Source organism: Tursiops truncatus, chromosome 7 (assembly GCF_011762595.2).
Source record: "Tursiops truncatus isolate mTurTru1 chromosome 7, mTurTru1.mat.Y, whole genome shotgun sequence".
In the NCBI taxonomy this organism is placed as follows: domain Eukaryota; kingdom Metazoa; phylum Chordata; class Mammalia; order Artiodactyla; family Delphinidae; genus Tursiops; species Tursiops truncatus.
This window is the reverse complement of record NC_047040.1, coordinates 44,505,597-44,528,718: the sequence shown is the minus strand read 5'-3', so window position 1 is coordinate 44,528,718 and position 23,122 is coordinate 44,505,597. Positions and strand designations below refer to the sequence as shown.

The window sequence follows — 23,122 nt, the reverse complement described above, 5'->3', positions numbered from 1 at the left end:
GATATTCCTTGGCTATAAGTAGACATAAAATTGGTGCTTTTAGTTACCACTGATAGAGCTGAATGGAAAATTAAGGCAATTTTAATTAATTTGTTAATGTTAATTACATAATTTAATTAAAATGCTGTGTATAATTCAAAGAAAAGGAACTAATAATCCTTCAGATTTTTCATCAGTACCTGTGATATTGCTAGCATTTCTGAAGAAGTGTATTTCAATGGCTTTTTGCCTTCATAAAGGGAATGAAATCTATTCCAACAAATAGAAATAAATTAAGATCTGAACTGATTCTGAAAACTTGTCTTTTATTGTGAGCATAAGAATATCTTGAGTTTGTGTTTGCCCTACTAATCAGTGACCACGAGAATAAAATCATGAATCAAAAGGTGAAAATTTCAAACAGTTTTCTAGTATCGTAGAAGCTTTAGATACTATATCTAGTATACAGTATCATAGAAGCCCTCAAAAAAGTGGAATCCAACCTTTTGAAATTTAATTTAGTTAAACTGTTTATGAAAATACAAGCTTGGTCTCAAAATACTGTTTTCAGTTTAAACCAAAAAGTACAGAGTTTTAGAAATTAGTAGTCCATGTGGTAGCTACGACTTAATAGGGTTTTACTGCTTTGTGAGATTCTCCAGACTATTATTACTAGTGAGAAAAATGTTGCATAGTTTTCAGATATACTGTTTTAGGTGATAGGTATCAAACATCAAAAATACTAAAAATTGCCTGTGTTATAGTAAGATGTCTCAGAGTAAGATGTCTCCTCAGGAAAAAAAAAAAACCCACCTGTTTCCAGTAATTTTTAATGAGTGTTAAAGATTATAAATTGGATAAAAGGATAAAAAAACTTAATTTGTTAATTTCCCATTATAACTGTGCTTCCAAATGTATCTGTATTTAAATTTTATTTAAAAACAGACATATATCAGAGTAAGCCTGGCTATCGAACCAAAACACTCATCTCATCTCTACCTTTTAAAAAAAATAGCCAATTCAAGGTTATTTACTTTTAAATGTTATATGCTGTAAAAGGCAACTACTAAAAATATCTTCAGTTATTCATCAGTAGACCTTCCACACTTTTTACACTATGTGCCAGGCAAAAAGGAGGTAGTAATATAAGTCATCATCAACCACTGACTTGTTTTACCACTCCAGTACATACTAAGCATGCACTAGATATGAACGTTAAGATATGAAAGTTATCAGAAACTTTTCAGATATGAAAGTTAAGTTTACAAAATATAAGATTTTCGTGGATGGGCTTCCCTGGTGGCACAGTGGTTGGGAGTCTGCCTGCCGATGCAGGGGACACGGGTTCGTGCCCCGGTCCGGGAGGATCCCACATGCCGCAGAGCGGCTAGGCCCGTGAGCCATGGCCGCTGAGCCTGCGTGTCCGGAGCCTGTGCTCCGCAACGGGAGAGGCCACAGCAGTGAGAGGCCCGCGTACCACAAAAAAAAAAAAAAAAAAAAAGATTTTCATGGTAAGACTGGAACAATTCCACAGAATACAGGATGGGTGGCACTCCTATAGTTTCCTAGCAAGTAGATTATATAAAATCTGAAAAATTTCAAATTTGGTTCTTTTCTCTTTTATCTGTTTACTCATTCTTTTTTTAGAACTTATTTTTCACACTACAACGTACTGGGTGTTAGATCCTTGTAAGAACGTAAGAGAATGTCATTTCTGAACCTGTGCTTATAAAATGACATCTATCTCAATCAACTTGTCAACTGAGCTTTAAAATCCCTGGCTGGCAGCGGGTGGGTTCATTTGTTTATTTTTGGTTGGTGAATTTTTCTTTATATAGTTTTTAAGTAAGGCACAAACCCAAGGAACAGGTCCCATTGCATGTGAGCATTTATAAATGGGATCTGAGGATCATGATTGCTATGGGTTGAACTGTCGTCCTGCCCCGCACCACCCCCCCCCTGCAAAATTCCTATGTTGAAGTGCTAATCCCCAGTACCTCAAAATGTGACCTTTTTTGGAATAGGGTTATTGCAAATGTAATTAAGATGAGGTCATACTGGAGTAGAGTAGGCCCTTAATCCAATATAACTGGTATCCTTATAAAAAGGGTAAATTTGGACATAGACACACAAGAAGAAGAATGCCACCTGAAGATGAAGGCAGAGATCTACAAACCAAGGAACACCAAAGATTGCTAGCAAACCACCAGAAGCTGGGACAGAGGCATGGAACAGAGTCTCCTTCACAGCCTTCAGAAGGCCGCAACCCTGTTGACATTTTGATTTCAGACTTCTAACCTCCAGAACTCTGAGACAAACAAATTTCTGCTGTTCTAAGCTACCCAGTTTGTGGTATTTTGCTGCAGCAATCCTAGCAAGCGAATACAATACGTAATCATAATTAATTAGAAACATCTGAGGCTGTCTTAGGGGTGGAAAGGCTGTTGAGGGAGATTACACCCTCCTTGGAAAGGAGTTGCCCCTGCTCAGGGGAGGAAGGAAGGAAGGAAGGGAGGAAGGGAGGGAGGGAGGGAGGGAAGAAGGGAAGGAAGACGGGAAGGAGGGAAGGAAGGAAGGAAGGAAGGAAGGAGGGAGGGAGGGAAGGAAGGAAGGAAGGAAGGAAGGAAGGAAAAGAGAGATTGATTGTCAGCACCATCTAAGGAAAAGAGAACTACCTGACTGGTAGTCCAAGAAAGATCACAATAGTAGATATGAGAATCATTTGCCTTTGCCACATTTACTCAAAAAATCCTTTAAAGCCATCCAATTCACTTTCCTTTCACTTAATTCTCACCACATAATCTAGAATTTACTAATTTAATATCACAGATCACATAGTGCTGGACAGAGGGAGTAATAGGGAGTATTCTTTTCCCTAGAAAGGATATGCCTCTCTGCAAATTAAAGCAGTGGTAGAAACCAGCATCTCTTGAGTTTAGCAAATATAACCTACTTATAATAATAAACAATAATAATAGGTAACACTGAGCACTTGCTATGTACCTGACACTCCTCTAAACACTTTACATATACTAATTCATTTAATTCTCACAGTAAACCGTGAAGTAAGCATGATTATTATACCCATCTTACAGACTAGGAAATTGAGGTTTAGATCTCTTGGGGAGCATTTTACTAAATTTCTAGACCTGAGCGCTAAGAAACTAAATGCTTGACCAGTAATGATCCCCTAATATGCTCTACCTTCTTATACCTGGCTTGAAATAGACATTCTCACCAATCATATCACCACACAGGTAGTACCTGCACAATCTCAGCAACTCTGTACACAGTTCAGTTCTCTCTTGAGAATTAAGATAGCAAAAAAGAAATGCAGGGCTTCCCTGGTGGCGCGGTGGTTGAGAGTCCGCCTGCCGATGCAGGGGACACGGGTTTGTGCCCCGGTCCGGGAGAATCCCACATGCCGCGGAGCGGCTGGGCCCGCGAGCCATGGCCGCTGAGCCTGCGCGTCCGGAGCCCGTGCTCTGCAATGGGAGAGGCCACAACAGTGAGAGGCCCGTGTACCGCAAAAAAAAAAAAAAAAAAGAAATGCAAACAGAATCTATTATATCTTCTCAGATCACCTATGGGTGAGTGATTCTCCAAGCTGTCATCTACCTAGCATCCACAGAGTACAGATAGTATGAAATAGCTTAACTATTCAGGGTGCACAGATTTTGTGCTCACACTATTATATTACTGGGTTAGAAGCAGTGTTGTATACCCAAGATATCAGCTTTGTAAGGGTGAATTTCTTTTGCAAGTACTACATATTTGGATTGCAAGTAATTAAAAGTCACCACACAGTGTAATAAGAGTTTTCATGCATCCCTTGGAACCACTGTAATTCCACAGAATGTATGACTGAAAGTTAAATTAGAGGTGCCTGCTTCTCTTTTATAATCCTCCTGATCTTTAATAGATGAACTGAAAATAAACACCAACAAAGTGTAAGCACAGAACAATTCCCTATGGTTAACTTTTATCTTTGACCAACAAGACATTTAAATTTTGTTACTCCAGTCAGAAGAAGATTTTTTAGGAGCTAAGACTATGGAATGGGGCCTCGAGTATTCCATTATATTACCAATGTTAAAGAAATAAACATAAATTAATCAAAACAGAGAGCAATGAAACAAGAGGTAAACTGAGGAAAAACGTGAGGCATGGCTTGCCAATCTCACTATAAAGAGTAGTTTTTACCCCGTAAACCTTGAGGCAACCAAAGAACCTAGGAGAAGAAAGAAGAGGACCTGGTGCTCACACTGAGGTGGGGCGGAGGGGAGCGGAGAGCTGCTTCCACAGGTCCTGAGCAGCGCTGCGGAGGGCCGTCCTTGCTGCCTGTGGACACTCAGGCAGCTCCTACTTGATGGCAGGCATTCTCCAGGTTCTGAAATACAGAAGTGAATAGAGTAGACAAGCTCTATACCCCCATGAAGCTTACATCCACTATGACAAACTCAGGGTTTGGGATGTTGATCCCTTATACTTCCGGAGAAGAAAAGTGTGGAGGGGTGGATACAGATAGAGAACTAACATCTACTGAGCACACACTACGTATAAGGCTCTGGACTGTACCCTCAGCCCAGAAAAATCCCGATCTCCTGCCTACTTTGGATCCTAAATAGAAAAGACTACACTATGGACTATAATCAGTAGTCTATTTAATTAACAATCATAGAAATACTTAGAATCTTCAAACTGAGGCAGTCTGGGCACATGGAAGACATTCAATACTTTTTTTTTTTTTTTTTTTGCGGTACGCGGGCCTCTCACTGTTGTGGCCTCTCCCGTTGTGGAGCACAGGCTCCGGACGCACAGGCCCAGCGGCCATGGCTCGCAGGCCCAGCCGCTCCGCGGCATGTGGGATCTTCCCAGACCGGGGCACGAACCCGCGTCCCCTGCATTGGCAGGCAGACTCTCAACCACTGCGCCACCAGGGAAGCCCTCAATAAATACTTTTAGAATGAATGCATGATTAATCATAATTTTTAAAACTGTCAAATACTCAGCTTCGTTATTACTATTGATATTTATTGTATGATATGAAGTGATCTGAAACTGTATAAAAGACACTGTTTGTCTTTCCCTCTTAAAGGGAACAATACCTAGATATTGCCTAAATAAAGAAAACACTTAGAGAATTTAAAGTAGTCCAAGGGGCTATTTTAAGCAAACACTTCAGTTTCTTACATTCATGAGAATTCCTTATAAACAAACAACATGAAGTCACAAGAGGTCCTTCACCTGAGCAGCATCAGTTATCACAGCATAGATTCCAGGGGTGGCTAGCTGCCCCTTATCTTCAAAACGAATGATGTTGAGAATCTAAGAAATAAACAATGGGGATTGTTCTCCTTTCTGAACTCAAAGGATATACACTTTGAAGAGACATAAAGGGGAAGAATTTCATTTGCTTAGTGAAAACAAATGAAATTGTCCAGTGTATTTATTTGCCTTCTCACGGGAATAAGTGAGCCATGTCTAGACAGGCACAGTATAGAGAAAAGTTTGTTGACTGGTTAGATAATTTCAATGGAAGAAATTTAATACTGAGGAAAAGGGCTTCCCTGGTGGCTCAGTTGTTGGGAGTCCGCCTGCCGATGCAGGGGACACGGGTTCGTGCCCCGATCTGGGAGGATCCCACATGCTGCGGAGCGTCTGGGCCCGTGAGCCATGGCCGCTCAGCCTGTGCGTCCGGAGCCTGTGCTCCACAACGGGAGAGGGTACAACAGTGAGACGCCTGCGTACCGCAAAAAAAATAAATAAATACTGAGGAAAAGAAATATAGTTGCAAAATCCTCTGTTCAAACATGAAGAATACTCAAATATAGCATAAATTTGTGATTAAAGAATATGAATAAATGTTAACTGTTCCTATTTTTGATAGTAGTACACACTTTTTCTTTCCACAGCTTCATGATACTATATTGCTGCTTAATTGCTTCCTCAGTAGTCTTCTTTACAGCCTACCAAAAACTAAGGGAAAAAATTTTAATTACCACTATTTAAAGTAAAAATTTTAATTAACCTTCCTAACAAACATGGAAGGGGGAACCAACAGCAAGTCATCTGGATGGGAGTGGAGGAAATCATCTCTGCTTAGGCTGATGTTTCTTTAGACCAAGTGAAGATGTTGGTCATCCTGAACATGAGGTAGAAAGCAAGGAAATAAGCAAAAGCCCATGTCATGAAAAGTGGGCAATTTCTGTATGTTAGGAGTCATAGCTTCATGGTAAAGCTTTATTATTTTATCTGAATTGTTGCAGATTTTCAGCAAGAAATATTCACAATAAAATATAAGTTCAAAACACATTCCAGAGACATGTGTAACTATATAATCATCTCTCTTAATTATCCCTGCTCATAGGAAACAAAGTGGTAAAGATCACCCCAAATATCTTTGTTTGAACACTACTTTTCTGTGGATTTAATGGGGTTTGAGGTATAACTGACATACATTTTACTAGTTTCAGGTGTACAACATAATGATTTGATATTTGTATATATTGTGAAATGACCACCACAATAAATCTATTTAACATCCATCACCATATATACTTACAGAATTTTTTTCTTGAGGTGATAACTTTTAAGATCTACTCTCTTCAGAACTTTTAAATATGCAGTAGAGTATTATTAACTACAGCCACCATGCTGTATATTATGACTTACTTATTTTATAACTGGAAGTTTGTATATTTTGATTCCCTTCACCCCTGCCTGTAGCAGCTACCAATCTATTCCAAATATCTCTTTAAAAGCCATATTAATTGGGCTATGAATATAGTATAGTATCAACATATAATATGAAAAGTTGATGAGCAATAAGAATTACTACCTTGGGATTGTTCCTTGTTGCTGTTTCTCTCATTCTTTTGAGAAGTTTATGCCCAGTGTGAATGGAAACTAAAGAGACATAATGCATCCTTAGGAATAAATTTGGGTCTGAGGGAATATGAAAGTTGAGAAGTTTCCATTTCTAGGGTCTCTTTCACTCTCAACATTTAGGAATCTGTGTCTGGAAGACAAAGAAGTTAACAGGTGATCACTGGATTACTTATTACACAGAAAAGCGAAAAGAAGTTTTCTAAGAACCTTTGATCTTCAAAGTCAGAAGCAAACATAAAATAAATTTATGAGAGGAAGCCAACCGGGGGAGCACACCAGTGGCAAGTACAAACTGGCTTAGAACTAACTGGCTCAAGAGCAGAGGAACATTTGTATTTCAATGAAAAGAAGAAAAGAAAGTTTAAAAGAAAGGTGATAGTATATTTGATCTGCCAATAATTTAATATTTGAAAACTTCCAAAAGGGCATTTCTATATATTCACATCAAAAAAAGTCATGGTCTCACCCAAATATCCATGCACAATTGTATTTTTATGTACAATACACAAATAGTCTAAGCAAGTCTAGCTCTAAAACATATTTCTCAGGTATATTTCATGACAAATTCCCAGGCTGAAGGCCAGGGTGAAACTGAGGAGGCCACTGCCCCTTCCATGATAATCATGTGAGTGGCTGCAAGATGATCAGGTGAACACAGAACGTCTATGAACTTCTTGTAGGCAGAACTAGATATTACTCATCTTTAGAAACTCAGCGCCTACTACAGTGCTTGATACACAGTCACTACTGGATCAATGTTGGCTGATTAATTAATAAATGCATACCTTATAGGTGAACAATCATAGGCAGATACCTGGATTGGGAATAAGTCACCGACTGAAATTCAAATTATGTTGGCAACTTGTTCTGTGAACTTTCATGAGTCAGCTTCTCTCCATTCAGTTATCTAGGAAAGAGGCTGCCTGTTGGAATGTTTAATGTATCAAATATGCATTGAAGTCTTCATATAAAAGTACCAAATTACTCTTTATTAACTAAAGAACTCATTCTTTGTATTTACCAAAGTGCTTTTAATCTTGAAAGCACTTCCAGTAATGGCAAATTACTCCTAATATTTTTCTAAAACCTTGACACATTTTAAGGACTAAAAATATATCTGTAGCTCTCATTTGGAATTATTACTTTACCCAGTTCCAGATGGCTTCACTGTAATAATTCTTAAAGCCTTTCTCTGGTCTCTTACCTTTTTCAGAATTAATAAAATATTTTCATCAAAAGGACTTCTAGATAAAAAGGAATAATGTAGAGGCCCTTACACTCACTATTAAGTTCAAGGTCAATAAGACTTTAACTCTGTTCATTGTATCCAGATTCAGATAAATCTGAAGAAACCTTTTGCCATTACCCAGAGATTCTCAATCTCTGGACCATTACTAGCCCTGGGGACATAGGTCAATTCTAGTACTTAGGTGGCTCAGAATCACCAGGGGACATCCACACTCAATGAAAGAAACCTGAGTCCTCGGGAATCACTGAACTCATTCAGTTCTTCTAGCACCTGAGAAGTCAGGGGGGGTCCATCAACAGGACACACTCAAGGACCCCTTGTACTTCTGCTGCTCAAATACAGGCCAGTCTTGGCTACTGGTACTTCAGCCATTTCCAGGCATCCCGCTGAGGGTCATTTGTTACGATAGCACACTGAGGTCCAGTTTCACAACTGGTGCAAATCTACCTGTCTTCAGTGCTGAAAAGAGGAAAAATGTTAAGAGAAAACCAAAAAAAGCAGAAAGCAGGAACCAATAACAGATTCAAAAAATGGTTATGTCTAACAGGCCCTTTACATGTAAATATATTAGTATTGTCTTCCCAGCTCTGTATTTAACATAAAACAATGATCATTTTGAAAATGAAACACCTATATTTAAAGGATATAACATGAGGACATTAGCTGGAAAAGAAAAAAGTTGACAGGAACTTTTGTTGGAAATTTGAAAAGGACTAAATATAGATCTTCATAACTGTTGTAAAAATATTTAAAATTGTATGATTGACAAAAACAAAAATCAACCTCTCTTTGCCTTCTCTCTGTCTCATACATCAAAATTAATAAATTCCCCCCAAAGTATAAATAATTTCAAAATACAGACTATTTGTAAATTTGTATTTACAAATAAAATACTGAATACATGTTTTGTTATGTTGTTCATTGTTTATTGATTACAATGCACTTTGCTGGATTAAAATTTTATTTTGTTACACATACATTAATTTAGGGAAAAAAGAGATGAATGCTTTACCTCCTCTAATTATTGCTTCTTCTTTCTTTGCCTTCCAAAGGAGGGAAACATAAAGGATGAAACTTAACAAGATCAAATGCAAAAATAGCCTGTACTTCATCAAAATCGCTTATGAATACCACATTTATGAATATTTATGTGAATGTTCATAGGAAGCTATGTCTTCCTTGTGATTCCTTAGAACATTGCCAGAACTATTTTTTGTTTTATAGATATTCAATTAATATTGATTAAACACCTTCAATCAACATAATATGAATTTTTCCTAAACTTCGATTAACTTATCCCAAATAAATTAATAAACTTTAAAGTGTTTTTGAAAAGTACATGGTTCTTATACAAAAATAATTTACCTCAATAAATAACAGTGGAGTGACGTCTATAGGTAGGATATATATCAGCAATACAGAGATAACAAGAGTGACTAAACACAGATTACCATCCATGACAGTTATTCTTGGTTCCCAACCCCCTTATTCTTTACCACAAAGACAAAAAAAGCTAAAGACTCACTTTCCCAAAGTCCCTTACAAGGAGATGTAGCCATGTGACACAGTTCTGGCCAATGAAATGTAAGGAGTCTGTAGGGTGTGTTTAGGAAATTATTCCTTTTCTAATATAAGGAAAGCCAGATATGGCTAGCAGCTGCCCTTCCCCTCCTTCCTGCACTGAAAGCTGAAGTAATGGCTGGAGCTGTGGCAGCCATCTTGGAATCAAATGGGAAAGAATAAGAGAATCACAGTGATGCTGGTGCTGACATCACTGAGATGCTGACATATTGCCCTCAGCCACCTCCTCCCAGATTTTGTGTCATGTGAGAGAAATAAAACCCTATCTTTTTAAGCCACTATCAGAGTCTCTGTTGCTTAAAACTGAAAGCCTTTGTAACTGATAAAGCATTAATAAAAGTATTTTTTAAGTACACAAATAACGACTAGAGGTTCAAAGAAGGAAATTACATAAAGTAGAAAAATATAGGAAAGGCCTTGAAAAAGACTTGGCATTTGTTAAAAGCATAAGAGGCTGGGATATGAAAGTAGGGTGAATTTCAGGTAAAAATTATGCTATGGGCAAAAGATTTGAGGAAAATGTAAAAATTATTCTTCTTTTATTAAGCCATCCATTCACAAGGTCATTTTGCTTAGTTTTATTTAAGGCTAAAGATTGATTTATATATTTAATGCTGCCAAATATTAACACATTCTCAATAATACTTGCAATATCACAAAAATAACTGATTTATTTTGGCAATTTGGTGAAAAAATGTCCCCAAAAGTATAAATAATGAAGCATTTTGCAATTTTAAACTCCACATGAACTATTTTAAATGCTTTTTGAGTAACTTATACTTATTAGAGTTTATTTTACATTTATTTTGTTTTTCTTTCTTTACTGTGTTTTTATAAACTAGGGAAGCAACATCCTAATCCCATTTAATCATGATAAATTATTATTTATTACAAAAAGAAACTATCAGTAGCCAATGAATCACTGCATTCTTCATAAACCTGATTATTACATATACATTCTAAAAATAAATACAATAATGAGCTCCTTGCCTCTGCATAGATATGGGCCTCATAATTATAAAACTGTGCAGGTTTCAGGTCAAAGCAGTAGGTCAAAGCTCTGATCCTAACCAACCCAGGACAAAGCTGCTGATTAAAAGAAAAAATTAAATAACAACAAAAATCCTATCCCGGTGCAAGGGAATGCACTTGACAAATTGTTTATTAGATTCAAATGTCTTTGCTCAGCATGGGCAAGTTCATTAAAAGATGAAAATGAAAGCCCGATGAGCTTGTAAAAATGAGAGCTCTCCAAATTTAGTTCAAGGTTGAGGATGATCGATTTGGTTATTTGTTCAGTGTGTAAGAACACTAGATAATTGGTGTTAGAGGGAAAGATTGGTTTTTATTCTCTGAAACAATCTCTATATACATAATTTTGGCATTACTCCAATTTGTACATTGTCATATTTCTGGAAGTCTGCTTAATTATGCAATAGTAATAACTATGGATGCTTTGTGAGAAGACATCAAGACCAAAAAGTCTGTTGTGTATCAGTCTTCCGAAGCAAATTAAATAATCTTAATAAGTTATTTTAGTACAAGTTAAATATTAAGATGAGTTATATAAGACAAACTGATGCATAATGGCCTCTAAGATATGTATTTTTTAAATTCTGAAGAGTTCAAAACAGAGATGACATTAAACATGCTAACATAAACTCCTTGTGCGGAGTAAAGCTGCAAAATGTTATGTGAAATTATTTTTAATAAATCAAACTATTTTTATACTGAAGTACTAAAAGGGTACCTGCTGGAAAGATGCTCAATTTTACTATGTTAACTAATGGGAATATAAAATAATTTAAACAAGAAAATAACTACGTATTTGTCATTTTAATTCATATTTATTTTAAAATCCTTAATCCTGGAACATATACAGATGTGTATATATGTGTGTATGCACATATGTATGTGTGTATGCATGTGTTGGTTTTAGTGTCCATTCATAGCTTCAGAGACCTGATCTATTTGCAGCTAAAACACATTGGTCTTGGGATCTGACTCTCAATAGTATCCTAGGGTCAAAGACTAACTTATTTTACTTTTAAAACATGTTTAAGCTTCTGAAGATTATCTGTATTTGCTTGTGTCAGTTACATATTGAATCTTATTCAGCAAACACTGCACAGCTGAGAAAAAGGTTCTAGCCCAGACATACAGGACATACATATCGTTCTCAAACCTCCCTGACTGCCAAACTTAACTACCACCAGAAGCACCCTATTTTTAACAAAACCAAGGAATCATAGTTTGTGTCTTTCAAAATTTCTTTACCAACAAAAACAAATGGTCCATGTTCTGAAGAGAAGCTGGCAAACCTCCCAACAAGGCAGCCAGCAGCAAGAGAGTATCCTGTCCCCATGAAAGAAGCAGGGGGTTTTCTGTCCACCCCAGGCTGACAGGTATGGGGAAGGCCAGGCAGAGCCAGACAGAGCAGATCCAAAATCTATGCATGCCCATCTCTCTCTCTCTCTCTCTCCCTTTCTCCCACTCTTTCTTTTCTAAGTGGCCATCTATCTTTAGTAATCTGGACCATGAGGTAAAACTGATTTCAGTATACATGAGGGAAAACCTAGTAAATTAATGAATTCTATTTTGATACCTAAAGAGTTTACCCAGACATTTCTAAGCTTTCCTCATCAACTGCAAACATTACTTTTCTGTTTTATTTCTCTCAACCTAAGGATGCTAATCTTTCACATACCATCACTTTTGGCGGGGATAGGGAGATTTCCATTATCACTGCCTCCTTGGCGAGAAGTCCACACTCTGAAGTCCAGCCTCCTTCTTTCCTTTCTTTTCAGTAGACTTTATTTTTTAGAGCAGTTTTAGGTTCACAGCAAAATTAAGCAGAAGGTATAAAGATTTCCCATATACCTCCTGCCCTCACACATGCATAGTGGTCCCCATTATCTACATTCCCCACCACAGTGGTACATTTGTTATAACTGATGAACCTACATTAATACATTATCACCTAAAGTCCATAGTTTATATTAGGGTTCACTCTCGGTGTTGTACATTCTATGGATTTGGACAAATGTATAATGACATTTTAATCCTCAGAAACTGTACAAGTTATTCTCCATTACAGAGGGAAATTTTTATAAATATATATATTTTTTAAGAACTAATTCTTAAAGCCAAGTTATCATAATCAAATTGCTTCACCTCTTGGTGGATTCACAAAACTTCACATTGCTGTTGCCAATAACCTGTTTTCTTTCTTTTTTTCTTTCATAATTGAGATTTTATTGGTTGTTTTGAGGATCAGTACACAGACATTTCAATTTGTACACAATTCTCAACATACGTACCAAAAATCTAAAAAATCATGCAGTTGTGATTCTTTTCTGAACAGTTATTCCAGTGACTTTCCAGCTTAAAATTTAGGGGCAAATTTTCCTTCACAGGATATCAAGTACCAATATCTTCAAATATTGATATGCTGTTACATCGTAAGTTCCACTAGTTCACATTTAATATCATATACACTACATACTCAAATTGTCAATCGTTCACAGCACATTAACAGTTACTAGAAGAACTGGACTACCACGACCAAAGATGTTACAGAGTGCACAAAATTCTGCCCAGGAGAGCCAAGATCAAGGGGTGAGTGGTTTGCTTTAGGACCTAAACAATTCTACCAAAAACCACATCGGAAGAGAAGTAATTTAAAGTGTTTAAGACATTAAGTGCACCACTGACTCCAAACTGCCACTTAGTATGCTTTGTATTATAGGATAGAAAAGCTACCCTCCATCTGTGGAATGTTAAGCTGACACCCAAGACAATCGAAGCCTCCCATATTCAATATCCCACTATTTTCTGGTTGTACCAAAAAATAAACAACCAGCAAATGATTTCACCTCTTAAAAAAAAGCATTTACACTTAAAAAAATGGAATGAGGTGGGATTCCCTCCTTTTAAAAAATGTTTCTAGAGCTACTAAAAAACCTGCATTTACAAAAGAGATGATAAAAATATTCCTCTGGACTGTACAAGAAGGGAGACAGGGGCCCCTGATAGGACCAGGTGTGTGATATTAATCAGACTTGGCTTCTTTCTCTCCTGCTTCGTCAGAAGCTGGGCTCTCCTCATTTTTAGTCTCTCCAATTTCTGCAGGTAAGTCTTCTTTAGTCTCTTGGTTAACCACTTCAGCCTGTTTTCCCTTTGCTCCCCTTTTCCCTTTTGTTTGCACTTTTTTGTCGGAAGATTTATCCTTTCCTGCCGCCTTTTTTGGCTTCGTTTTCACTTTTGCAGGAGCCGGTGTAGCTGACAACCTCGCCGACCTCCTCTTGGGCTCCTCCTTCGCCGTCCCCTCGGCGCAGCTGACCTTCCTCTGGGGCATCGTGGCGGCGGGGCGGGCGCGTGCCCGGTGCCTGGGGGCCGCGGCGCGCCGAGAGCCTTCCCGAAGCTGGGGGGCTTGGCCGCTGCCGCCCCAATAATTTGTTTTCTAATGCCTCAAATTTTTTTGACAGAGTTAACTGGAAGGCTAGTATTTGTCTGGGATTTTGGTTTTGTTTTGGCTTATTTTGTTTACATTTTTTTAAGCAACAGAATAAAATAGCCGAATTGAAATAATATTCTAGTAAATTAATCATTTGTTTGGTTGAACTAATTGACCAATTTTAATCATGACAGTGTTATTAAATACAGTGTAAAGTGCCCTGACTGAAAATTAAACTTGCTCGAAATATGGAAATTTAGAAAATGTAATTATATGCATTACCTGTATACAGCAAAATTTGCATATCATTAATATACCCTCATCAGACAAGAAGGTAATACCATGCGGGCCGTTTAAGTAACCTGACAATACAGTGCGCTTTTAAAAGCTTTGAATACATGGAACTATACAGAATAATATTTATGTTACTAAACAGTGTGTAACGACGCGTGGCTCTTGTGTGCCACATCAATTGTTATTTAGGTTTTTAGCTTGTTCAGATACGATTTCTTACAAGGATCAGGAAAGAAGCCAGACGGAGATCATGTTAGGCTGATGCTTGTCCCGGCAGATGGTCAAGTACCTTGTGTTGGTTTTCAGAGCCCCCTTCCCTTTGCCTGACCTTCCCTAGGTGTATTCCCCATATGTGCCTCCCTAGTGCCTCCCACCATACAACTTCTCTCACTGTCAAAGCAGCCTCCCACCCCTCACCTAAACCTGCTCCAGGAAATGATGGCATAGACTCACTTTCATGTATAAATAGCTGACAAAGCTTCACTTGTTATCATTCCTGAGTTATATAAATTTTAGGTAAACAACAAATAAGCAATGAGCATATTTGCAAAGATAGGCAAATAAGCATATTTAATTCTTAAATTTCAGGGTCCTGGCAAGTGAAAAAAGGATTTTTGCAGGATGGTGTGGGAACAGGGAGGGCGAGGGGTGGGTGTCTTCTCAGCGAAAAGGATAGGGGAAGCTTAGTAATCTCAAATTATTTTCAGAATTGCAGTAAATATTCCTATGTACTTAGGTCAGGTGAAACATTTCCCCATAAAATGTGACTGCTGGTATTTGCTTATATCAAATAGCTGAACAAGAGTCTGACCTACAGCTTGATAACTTAAACCATAATTATTTACCAGCCTCATTTTATCCTGAGTCACACCACCCCCCAAATTACGGCAATCTAGAGATAAATATTTGGTTGTCCACTGCATGTCGATGTTCATCTGTCATCTTTCACTCTATCCCTGTTGCCTATTTTACCCTGTCAACCCGATGCCTTGGCTCATACACGAAAGAGAAGAATTCCATTTTCTCATCCTAGCATTAAAAGAACGAAAATAGTAACTTTGTACTAGGCTAAGCAAGGAACAGGTCGAGAGACAAAGGGCCGGAAAATATGTGAGAATTAAGAGAATTGCCAAGAAAGTACTGAAGTCTCCTGATATGATGAGGCTGTTTGCTAAATCCTTCCAATGCTTCATGAACTATATAAAGAAAGAGCAACTTCCAGAGCAGCATTAGCCAAAATTCCAGTTCCTGTCTCTTGTCTCTGGCAATGGACCCAGAAAACAGTGTAAGATGCATCCACCAGGTCTGACAGCAGCTGTACAGCTAATGAGAGATGTTCACTATGTTTAATCATATATGTTCAATTGTGAGCACCAAGGGTCACTGGCATTTTAGGCTGCATTCCTCCCATGTAGTTTCCTTCCTCCCTCCCTCCCTTCCTCCCTCCCTCCCTTCCTCCCTCCCTTCCTTCCCTTCCTTCCTTCTTTCCTTCTATTTTAAAAATATTTTCTATTTTCTTGTTTTCTATCACTTCAACCCAGTGGCCGTTCAGTGACCCCTACTGTGGTTCTGTTTTCCAGGAAAGGCCACATAAACAGGGCAAGAGCTCCCAAGAATTTATGGGGAAAGAGGAGCATTGCCTTGAATGGGTAGGAAGTTTTAAAATAAGCTGTGTCTGGGAGAGTCTAAAGGGTTCTCCCTAACCCAATGCCACTTCATTTCCATGACGGAGGCTACCACAGGTTGCAGGTTAAGAATTCAGATGAACCACACATGGGCAGACCTCCTGGATGAGGTAAAGAAAGACATCTTTTTTTCTGACAAGCCTCAATAAACCAGAATAAAGTTGTAGGATGTCCTTCACACAGACTAACAGAAACAAACAAAAACAACGTTTAATAGAAAGCAGCATAGTGCAGCAGGAAAAGCAGTTGCTGCGGAAACAGGAGGTGGGATTCTAATTGCTAGTGAGCTGTATAGCCTCAGATGTGTTGCTTACTCTGTGGCCCTGTTTCGCCAACTGCAAATCAAGTGAGCTGTGTTCAGGGATCATGGCTTTTTTATTGTTTAAACACTTCATGATACTAAGACTAGAAAAGTTGATTTAAACATCCTATGTGTATTACATTTCTATTGCTGCGTAACAAATTACCACAAATTTAGCAGCTTAACACAACATACATTTAATATCTCCTAGTTTCCACGGGTCAGGAGTCAGGACTCAGCAAGGCTCTACAGGGCTGCAGTTTAGGTATGGACTGGGGCTCAATTCTCATCTAGAAGCTTAGTTCTCATATGGAAGCTCAGCTGGTGATCTGCTTCCAAGCTCATGAGGTTGTTGGCAACATTCAGTTCCTGTGGTTGTAGGACTGAGGGTCCTGACTTCTAGCTGGATGTCAGCTGGAGGCCACTGTCAGTATCTAGAAGCCAGCTACAGTTCTTTGCCAAAGGGCTTTCTCCAGAGGCCCTCTGATAGCATGGCAGCTTGCTTTTTCAAAGCTAGCAAGGGAGAAAGAGAGAGAGCCTACTAGCCAGATGGAGTCTTATATGATGTAATCACAGAAGTAACATCCCATCACCTTTGCATGTTCTGTTGGTTAAAAGTTAGTCACAGGTCCCAGCCACACTCAAAGGGAGGGGATTAAGCAAGCACATGAACACCAGAACGCAGTGGTCAGGGGGACCACCTTAAAGTCTGTCAGCCACACTTCTGTATTTTTCCCACACTCTGTCCTTCAGCAGATCCTGTCAGTTCAACATTCAAGACATACTCCAAATGTGCCACTTTTCATCGCCTCCATTTGCAACCCAGCCTCCCTAGTCTACGTCATCATTTTCTGTCATTAACATTACTGCTAAAATCTCTTAAATTGTTTCCCTCTCTCTTGCCCTATTAGCTTAAAACCTTCCAGTGGACTTCCTGTTATATGTGGAATAAAATCCAAATGCCTTACTTGCATGACCTGGCCCCTGACCACTTCTGTGACCTCATCTGCTTCTGTTCTCCACCTTTTCTCACTCCACATCTGCTACCACCAAGCCCATTCCCACCTCAGGACCTTTGCACATGCTTTCTCCTGACAGAAATATTCTTCCTTTAGATCTTTACTTGGTGGTTCCTTCTCTTCATCCATTCCTCACTCAAATGCCGCTTCCTCACAGACCTTCCTAACCACTCTATGTGAGTTAACCAACCCTTGCCCTATTCCAGGCATTCTCTGTCCTGATACTCTGATTTATTTTCTGCATAGAACTTACTGGTATGTGAAATATGTGTTTTATTGTTCAAAATTTGTGTCCTCCACTTAGAATGTAATGTCCATGAGGACAAGTCGCTGTATCTCCAACAGTGCCCAGTATCACAAATACTGAATGAAGAAAACATAGAAAAACCAAACTCAAATTTTTAAAATTGAATAATATTGGTTATCTGGAAGTTTACTATATTGTCCTTAATTTTTTCAGTTTGCCATGGACCAATGACAGGTTTATCAGTAACTGCCACCTATTTCTGCCCAGCTTTTTGAAGACCATTACCTTATTTTATCAACTCCATAGCAATCGTTTCCATGAGGAAGCCCCTGTACTGAGTCTCAATAGCTGGTGAGTGCTTGGGAAATAGATATCTTGAGTGACGGACTCACAAGCTTTCAATCAAGACGTACAGCAGGCGAGCGCGAGGGGCGGAGCCTGCCCGGCGAGCGCGGAGAACGCGCGGTGTGAGCGCCCAGGAGAAAGGAAGGCGCTGCAGTTCCGGGTCAGGCCCTTCGCCCTCCTCCCTCGCCCTCTGGCCTCCGGCAGGGCGAGTAACAGCGGCGCCGGGGCGGCGGCGGCGAATCTGAATGCGGTGAGGGAGACCATGGAGAAATCTCTGCTTGAGATTTCAAGAATTTTGAATACTGGATTAGATATGGAAACTCTTGTCTATATGTGTACGGCTCTGTGAACAAGGAATTAACCCAGAAGCTTTATCATCAGTTATTAAGGAATTTCTCAAGGCCGCTGCAGCATTAAAGGCTGCTGAAAATACGACGAGCTTTCTGAAGAAATCCTGATGAGATATGTCAAGCTCTGCAGGAGGACTGAAGATTGCATTGTAGTTAAGAATGTACAATGAAATCACTGCATGTAGCAATGTGGAAACATTGTCCTTTTTAAAAGAATGATAAAACCATAGCTTTATAAATCAGTGGAAAGTGGCTTACGGAGAAAACTATCAGTTGTGTTTACACCACATCTTATTTTCTTTTAGCAGTTCTAATGCTTTGGCACTGCTGTGTTCATATTCATGTGTTCCTTATTTATAGCTCTGATAGCTTTAATTTTCTAAGCAGTCTATCAGATGTGCACATCAGCTGTGCCTGGTTGAAGTATAGTGAAACCCATCCGTAGTAATGTTGTAGTTATGACTTGTTGACATTTCCATGATAAACTTTAATTTTGAATTGTTTATGCAAAATAACTGGATTTATGTTGTATTAGGCTGAAAGTTGACAATTTCAGCTACCGTTGTGGATTTTGACTTAGATTCAGTATGCATATCAGAATCTTGTTTTTTATAAGAGTATGGAAAAACATTTGTAAACTGCACTTTAACAAAGAATATTTAGTTTTTTTAAACAAAGTTTGACTGGCAGTTAATAGTGTGAAGCAGATCATATTTGTATTAATTGGAAAATGAAACTTAGAAACTTAGATTTTAAAAGTAATAACAGTGCTTAGCTTACCATTATCATTTGAATCATTTAAATTTAGTGAGAATATTAATTGAGAATGTTTTTCTTTCTAATTTTTATACTCTGTAAATAACGGCCTTAAAAATAATAATGCATAATGAAACAATTCCAACATGAAAAGTCTTTTTTACTTTCGATACATAAAAATAATTTGAGTGCTAACTTAATATACCTTGAGTGGTTATCTAGTAAATCACTAAATAGATGGTGTCACTCAACGAAGAATGTTATTATTTTCTGAAGGAATAAAGATTTCCAGTAATTAAACATAAACTAAATAATCAAGTGTTCTGTATCAGGGATTCTAAATGTGCCTTTCTAAGATCATTTTTATGTGTCATTATTTTTACCCTTAAAGTTTTAACAAATCGAAGTGATGGGTCAAAGTAAATTTTAGAAAACTTAGCATGGATTCTGTTCCTATAACAGAATCTCAGTGGAATATTTTTCCCAAGACTAATACAAATTTAATCTGATTTTTTAAGACTTTGTTAGCTTCCATTTAAATGACAGCATAGAGACTTTCCCGGAAATCCAGTCCAGTGGATTTAAATGATAGTATAGGGACTTCCCCAGAAATCCAGTCCAGTCCAGTGACTCCACCTTCCAATGTAGGGGGTGCGGGTTTGATCCCTGGTCAGGAACTAAGATCCCACGTGCCGTGGGATGCAGCCAAAAATTAAAAAAAAAAAAAAAATGATAGCACAAGCATATACTCTTTGGTAGCATTTTTTGTTCTTCAGACAAACCAAAGTGATTTTAATAAGGCTTAGTAATATTTAATGGCAACCTTCTGTTCTATTTAAAATATCTAGTCTTTTGACCACTTTGACTTTTTAAATACATGACATCTTAACCAAATGCACTGAAGGTCTATTATAGGGAGAACTGGTTGGGAGACAATAAAAGTTTTGATTGTAAGTCATTCGTTTAATTAAAAAACATTGCAAATACTGCATGTTGTTATTTATATAAAATCAGAAAAAGGACATTCTTGTCAAGTTCCAAAATTTGTATATACTTTTAGGTCATAAGAGTTAATAGTTTTATTTATGACTTTGTGGATTATGTTATTTATGTGTGAAACAAAGCAGGAAAATATACTGAAAAGGAGTTATGTTTATAGAGGACTTTTTTAATGTGTTACATTTCTTAAATGTAAACATATATTTCTAATGCGTACTTAAGTAATGTTTAAGGAAACCAAAGTAATGCATTGTTGTGCATGTTGGCAGTGTCAAAAATAAAACCATTTTGGTGGTAAAAAAAAAAAAAGACGTACAGGAGGCAATGACCCAGGCATTAGGAAGAGACACCTCTTCCTCATTTAGGAGAAACTCCTAAAATCAGTCATTTCTATCTTTAGTGAACAACTGATATGCAAAGGAGGTAGGATGATATGGTGGAAAGAACACTGGTCCAGGAGCCAGGAGACCTGAATTCTAGACCTGATTCTGTAGCAACAAAAAGCAATTTAGCATGTCACGTATTTGCCCCGAGCCTCATATTCCTCATCTATAAAAAGACAGAGTTCAGCTAGATGACTTCTAAGATCCTCTCGAATATTAAAATATTTTTTGAAATCTATGAGTTCCACCAATCTATAAGATTCTATAAAAGGGCAGCTGCTGAGTTGAGTTACTGAGCAAAAGTCTGACCAACTAATTACAGCACCTGTAGAAAGGAAGAAAAATGACCAACAATGACAACAGTAACAGCAACAGCAAAGATGGTTCATCCTGTTCCTCAGAAATTTGTCACACTGTCTTTCCATTAACAGTCCTGTTATAGCTGCTGACACTCGTCTTCCAGCCTAGTCATATGTTACCATCTCAACAATAAACACCTGAGCCAAAGGACTAGTAGTTGCTTCAGTTATCCACATCATATTCTAAAAGCTCCTTATACTCCAGCTACCCAGTTTGGAATTCTGGCAGCACAGAGGAAAACCTTCTTTTATCTAGTCCACAGAAATAATGTATTAAGACAGAAAACAGATTTACCAATTTGAGGGCCAACAAACTAGTTGGATGACGTAGACATGGCTTTCTAGAAAGCTTTGGGAATCTTAATTTTCTAGTAATGATATGTGGCCTATATACATAACACTTCAAAGTGATTCCACATGCCATGTCATTTGTCTTTCCTTTCATAAAATTGTACTATTTAAGCTCATTTGCAGTCCATACTAACACATTGCATGATACTCTAATAAAAGCAATAGTAAAAGGTTAAAGTTACTTAAGAGGAAATTCATCTTTTTTTTTTTTTTGGCTGTGTTGGGTTTTCGTTGCTGTGCACGGGCTTTCTCTAGTTGCGGTGAGCTGGGGCTACTCTTCGTTGCGGAGCATGGGCTCTAGGTGCGCAGGCTTCAGTAGTTGTGGCTTGTGGGCTCTACAGCTCAGGCTCAGTAGTTGTGGTGCATGCGCTTAGTTGCTCCACGGCATGTGGGATCTTCCCGGGCCAGGGCTCAGAGCCATGTCCCCTGCACTGGCAGGCAGATTGTTAACCACTGTGCCACCAGGGAAGCCCCGTTTTTTAGTTTTTATGGGTTGCGTAGTATCCATGTGAATTAAACAAATGCTCTCCTAAAGAAATTAACGTTCAATTTGATTATGCTTAATTTGCTTGAGGTTAGACCAGTTATAAAGACAGCCTAGGGTAGGTTCCTCAAAGATAAAACTATCAAATTTGGCCTTCTACTTTAGATAGCACTGTGGTTTGACATAAATAATGGACCTGAGAAAAACACACAGGAGCAACTGACACAAAAAGACTTACAAAATCTGGCAGACAATGCAAAAATAATGCTTCTTGGAAAAATAAACTTGCTTTTTAAAAAGCCCTTGAAATCAATTCTAAAATAAGAAACAAAAAGGCAAATATTTTATTTCACAATCTTCAAATATTTCATGACTGCGCCATTGGAGTTTCTGATTCATTCCAATGACCATCTTCCTCTGCCTTTGCCCTCACTTTGAAAGGCTTCAAAATGTGTACAGACCACCCAGGCAGAGTTGATGTTGAAGTTGGGAAGACCACACTTCCCTGCAGGCCGCTTCAGTCTGCCATCCACATGCTAATGAATAACTAAAACAAAGTATATGAGGCCTGAGAGAAAAATGCAAGAAAAGTTACAAATATAACACTTTCCCATGTAATTCAGACAACAGAGAAAGAAAGAGAAGGGGACTGATGTGGCGAGAAGGCATAAATGTGAACTGACCAGGTCAGAAAGACCTGTGTTGGCAGTGAGAAGTGATGTGAAGTGTGTGTGTGCTTTAATCACTATCAGGTGAGTAGATAACAGCCTCCATCTTCTTGTTCATTTTACCTGCGTGTTCACAGATTGGTAACTGAGAGCAAGACAGATGTTCTCTTCCAGAGGATCATTTTCAAATCACAGCTTATTCATCACATGGAATGATTCTAGAACACTCTAAAAGGTGTTCATCAAATTAAAATGCCTCAGCTCTCTCATAAGGGCATCAAGCACTGTTGCTATGGCAACAATGCTAATGCTGGAGGTGGGGGAACCCCACTGTGATGATGTGGTTAATTTAAGGCTGTAGGAATTCACTGTGATCATGTGCCCCAAAGTGTCTGGATGTTAAGATTATTTTGAAAGCTCTAGAACGTGCTATTGTAAAACTCTCGATTTCTGCCTTCTAGATTGAAGTCCTACAATTGTTTTTGGCCAAAAAGAACCACTCCCAAGAGTCTTTTACTCACACAGCTGAAGAAATTTCCTTCATCTTTCTCTGGGGCCTGGATTCCAAGGCATGGAGATGCCAAGGGGCAAGGGTGAAGCATACCTGAGATCCAGTCATTTAATCAACTTTGGGCTCATGCTTACACCAGTGACCTGACAGCTTGACTGTGTTTCTGAGAGAAGAGCTGAGGGAAGGGACAGTAGTGTTCCTTTCCAAGGCCACA

General features: G+C 38.4%; 1 long non-coding RNA gene and 2 pseudogenes across 1 annotated transcript in view; 1 reads left to right on the top strand and 2 right to left on the bottom strand.

Moving 5' to 3' along the window:
* Positions 1 to 1,535: 1,535 nt before the first annotated feature.
* LOC141279159 (uncharacterized) overlaps positions 1,536 to 23,122 on the bottom strand; it is a 78,872-nt gene continuing 57,285 nt past the window's right edge. The window contains exons 2-3 of the long non-coding RNA XR_012333031.1: positions 6,821 to 7,000; positions 1,536 to 4,369 (exon numbers count right to left, since the gene is read on the bottom strand). This is a non-coding gene — a long non-coding RNA (uncharacterized lncRNA). The remainder of the gene's footprint in view (positions 4,370 to 6,820; positions 7,001 to 23,122) is intronic.
* Positions 12,077 to 15,831, bottom strand: LOC117312965 (non-histone chromosomal protein HMG-14 pseudogene; annotated as a pseudogene).
* LOC101325714 (mitotic-spindle organizing protein 1 pseudogene) lies at positions 16,174 to 20,311 on the top strand (annotated as a pseudogene).